At 43.7% G+C, this 4,846-nt stretch overlaps 1 pseudogene; it reads left to right on the top strand.

Annotated features, from left to right (window-relative positions):
- The first annotated feature begins 362 nt into the window (after positions 1-362).
- Positions 363-1,387, top strand: LOC141841830 (peroxidase 65-like; annotated as a pseudogene).
- Positions 1,388-4,846: the final 3,459 nt, after the last annotated feature.

The following is a 4,846-nucleotide window of genomic DNA, read 5'->3' as shown; positions in this document are numbered from 1 at the left end:
CGATTTAGTCGATTTAGTGAAATGTAAAACAGAGTATTTATAAAATGTGTTCTAAATATAAATACAGCCAATTTAATTTATAAATATACAAACATTGAGATATGCTGTTGTTGGAAAAACAAAGGACAGCGACTTTGTGTGTGTCGCTTTTAGTCTCCCTCGCTCTCTCCCTCCCCTGTTTCGCCTAAATACCCTCCTAGCCTTTATCTCTTCTCCTCCATTTCCTCTCCTCCCTACTCATTCTCTCTCTCGTCGCTATCTTGGCCTTTGTAGTGAAACCTACCCGTTCAATCACCATTGTCGCCGTTTCCCCCATTGATTGCAGAGCCCATACAATTGGTTCACTTGCAATTGATTAACCCATGAGGAACAAACTCGCATTTGTTGTTACCATGACGGCCCCGGTGGCGGCTGCCTTGGCCGCAACTCTCCTCCTCTCCCTGGCGTCCCCCGCCGCGGCTAAGCTCTCCGCCGCGTCTACTACCAAAAGACGTGCCCTAATGCAGAGCAGATCATATCGGAGGTTGTCACCAGCAAGCAGATCTCCAACCCCACCACAGCCGCTGGCACCCTCCGCCTCTTCTTCCACGACTGCTTCGTAGGCGGCTGCGACGCCTCCATGCTCATCTCCTCCAACGTCTTCAACCGCGCCGAGCGCGACGCCGACGACAAATATCTCCCTCCCGGGCGACGCCTTCGACACCGTCATACGCGCCAAGACCGCGCTCGAGTTGCAGTGCCCCGGCGTTGTCTCCTGCGCTGATGTGCTCGCGCTCGCCACCCGCGACCTCGTCCTCATGCTCGGCGGACCGTTCTACGCAGTGCACCTAGGCCGGAAGGACGCGCTCGGTTCCTCGCAGCCACCGTCCCCGGTAACCTTCCCCGCCCCAACATGACCATCGACGAACTCATAGACGTCTTCGCCAAGAAGCAGATGACGGTGCAGGATCTAGTGGCGCTCTCCGGCGCCCACACCGTGGGCTTCTCCCACTGCAGAGAGTTCGCCTCCCGCATCTTCAGCTACAAGGGAAGTGGCGGCCACGACCCGACGATGAGCACGCAGTACGCGGAGGCGCTGCAGAAGGCGTGCGCGAACTACCAGAAGGACCCAACACTTGCGGCGTTCAACGATGTGATGACGCCGGGGAAGTTTGACAACATGTACTACCAGAACGTGCTGCGGGGGCTGGGGTTGCTGACCTCAGACTCGGCGCTGGCGTCGGACAAGAGGACGCGTCCCCTGGTGGAGCGCTATGCCGCCAACCGACCGCCTTCTTCGAGGACTTCACCCACGCCATGGAGAAGCTGAGCGTCGTCGGGGTCAAGATCGGCAGAAAAAGGAGAGGTCCGCCGCCGATGCGACGAGTTCAACAACCTCTCCACCTGATCAACCCGATCCCCCTTCAGCCATTCTGATCTAGCAACGTCCTATTTTCCATATGGATCATGTATAAGAAGAGATACACGTCTACTTATACACATATAACCTACTTTTTGGGGGAAATCTACAGTATATATAAGGTAAAAATTGAAAAGTCAGCCCCTTTTCTTAATCGTTTAAACGTCCTATTGTGTTAACATGAAGGACATATCCCACATTTTGAAAACACCCATTAGCTTTTTCATCCATCATCCTCAATCACCCCATTCTCGATCTTTTTTACTAAACTTTGTTAGATTTTTTTTTCCCCGGGGTAATGGTGCAACGGTAGGACATCCGAGTTGTGACCTAGGGACCTGTGATTCGATCTCCAACTACGATTTATTTGTAAGAATTTTCTTTCAAATGGAGAATGCAATCAAAGGATGCTGGACATCTGAATTGGCCGTATGCGTTTCCCGATTTACCCTGGTGGTCGATGGAAAATTTTCGTGGGACCGAACCACCCAATTGACTGAGATTTATCATTTGTTTTGTTAGAAATTTTTTAATATTTATTTAAAGGTTTACGTCAAGACTGATGTTTTATATGGTTTTAGGTTTTCTATGGTCCTGAAGAGTACATGGATTTCAAATATCTTTATTAATTTTAGATGATTGCGTCCAAAATTTTTGCCTCGTTGGACGCCAATGATGAGGCTTCTTTTCGGCAACTTCCCCCCATCGGTTTACTATCTTGCTGGAATAGTGCAGGGCGAACACTGTAGTGTGATGACAGTAGACCTGACTATACCTATCAAGATCAACACAAGTCACAAAGCATTAGAAATATCTCATGAAATTCCTTCGATATTTAAGTCACCCAGTTCAAAAATAAATATTTATTTATTTTTAATGAAAATAAATATATAAATCATCAATATATAGGATCATATATCTATCTTAGGATAGTTGTTTCTTTCTAATAAAGTATCAAATCTGAGTAGATATCTAAGAAAAATAATACATATATACATACCCTTGTGAATATCATCCTCATAACTATTGGGTTAGTATGTAGCTCAACTAACAGACAATCAATCAACGATATCAAGAAAATGCAACATGTATCCATCCCACAGTCGTTCTAGTACCAAGTCCAATACTACTGAAAAGACCGCAACCGCCTCAAGTAATGCATGTCGGCACCTACTAAGCTCCTCATCGCACTGATCCTCTAGCACTAGCTATCCGGTATCAATCAGAGTCTCCCCGCTCACCATATGTATGGATTGCAAGCTCAAGTCAGCGCTGGTCTAATAGGCATGCGACTAGACATCAAAAAGAGTGCTTCTAGCCCTCGTACCTCCCATGGATCCTCCCTCTTATATGTCCCTATAGGATCGTTGAGAGCACTAGAGAGGGGTAAATGTTAGTTAGAGCCTTAGAGCCAATCATATGATGATTGATGTATGGACTCATTGTATCATATTCCTATATATAAATAAAGACATTTCTTTTTGGTTATTATACTTACTTGTATTGGTGCCAAATAACTAAGTATAGTAGCATCCTTGAGTAGAGCGTTCATATCTATATCAATCGATTGATTAAATCGATAGTGAGATGATATAGAGAACACTACTCTTAATGATTTCTAGTCAAGTATTAACATTCAGGGACAATGTTAATGCGACGAAACTAGCATGTAGGTCAACATACTTGATCTCACAAGTCATGGATATGAAATATCAAGTTGACACATGAGTATGCATTGGAGAATGTATACTGAATGACCTGCCATGAGAAAGTATCATGGATCGTTATATGAGTGTCATATACTTTCTCATATGGCTATTAGTATGACTATTAGTCCTTGGACCTGAAGTCACCATGGTTCCCTATATAAGGAGTTATTTACTTTGGCTTCGTCAAACGTCACCCGTAACTGGGTGGACTATAAAGGCGATTACTGGGTATGTAACAAATTATGCGGAGGGATGTGAGTGATGTAGATGTGATCTATCCCTCTTATATAACGGGAGTGATATCATAGTTCTTGATAGAGTAAGACCACTAAAGTACATGGCCATGCCCAAATGAGTCAACATGAGATGTTGAGCTCATTTGATTGGAGTGAGTCTACTTGGAGTTCAAGACATAGATTGATTAGAGGATGATACGGTCTATGCCTTGGTTTGATCAATCGTGATATCAAGGATAGAAGGACATTGTCACATATTGTGAAGAGTCACAATTAGTAGTCACAAAGGTGATGTTGGATCTCAACATTCTTGTAACTTGGGTAGCAGTGATGTGTTGCTAAATACCGCTCACTACTTATGCTTCTAAATGAGTTTAGGAGCATTGCCAACGTTACAAGAACCTATAGGGTCACACACAAAGGGTAATTAGACAAAAATTAGGTTTATATGATGAACCAAGAGGATTAGATTCATATGATGAATCAAGTTGGATTAAGTGTAATCCAAACTAGACTAGTTGAGTTGATTTGATCAATCTTGGGAGATTAGAAGTCAAGTTTGACTTGACTTGAGAAGGAAGACTTAATGGTCAAGTTTGACTTGACTTGATGGTCAAGTTTGACTTGACTTTATGCCATGTCATGGTCAAGTTTGACTTGACTTTATGTCATGTCATAATCAAGGTTGACTTGACTTTATGACACCTCATAGTCAAGCTTGACTTGACCATATGACTTCTAGGTGATGTGGCATAAATGGTGGCCATGAAGATGCTCCACATCATCAAGAATGCCACCTCATGGGAGTTATATAATGGATGTAACTCATGACATTAATGAAGGTTTTGTAACCTCCATTTGCTCTTGAAGTGGCCGGCCACTATAGTGGTGAAGGAGATTGATTCTCATTAATTCCACTTTGATTGCTTCTTCCTCCTTGGAGCTTTCTTCTCCCTCTCCCTCTCCTCTCCAAGTCTTGGCCGAACCTTACTAGAGTGCTAGCACACTCTTAGGTTTTGGTTTCTCCACCTCTTGTATGTGTGAATACTTGTAGAGGGGTGACACTTGACACTCTAGGAGATCTAGCACCGTTTGGACGAGCGGGATACGCGAAGGGCACGCATCGAGGGTAAAGGTCTCTTTACATGTAGATCTAAAGTAGATCTAGGATTAGAAAAACATGTATGTGAAAAACTTTTATTTTCGCACGGATCCGGTGGCTTGGGGATTCGGGGTTTTCGCAACGCAAAAAGTGATTTTTGCGGTCTGAAAAGCCCAACAGAAAATAACGCTATTGGTAGCATTTTCGAATCTCGTAAAATTGTCTGTGAATTTTTGCGATCAGAGTTGTAAATGCAACAGAAAATAAAAATACAACGAAGAACATGCGAGTGTTTTACTTAGTTCATAGTCACAGGCTGCTACTCCAAGACCCACGATCAATTGACCGTTTACATTAGACAATCAACTAAATAACTCCCCTCTTACAAAAGGGAGTTAGT

Source organism: Curcuma longa, chromosome 11 (genome assembly GCF_044706935.1).
Source record: "Curcuma longa cultivar G26 ecotype Majalengka, Jawa Barat chromosome 11, ITB_CL_G26_1.1, whole genome shotgun sequence".
Lineage (NCBI taxonomy): Eukaryota > Viridiplantae > Streptophyta > Magnoliopsida > Zingiberales > Zingiberaceae > Curcuma > Curcuma longa.
This window is presented reverse-complemented; position numbering and strand designations above follow the sequence as displayed.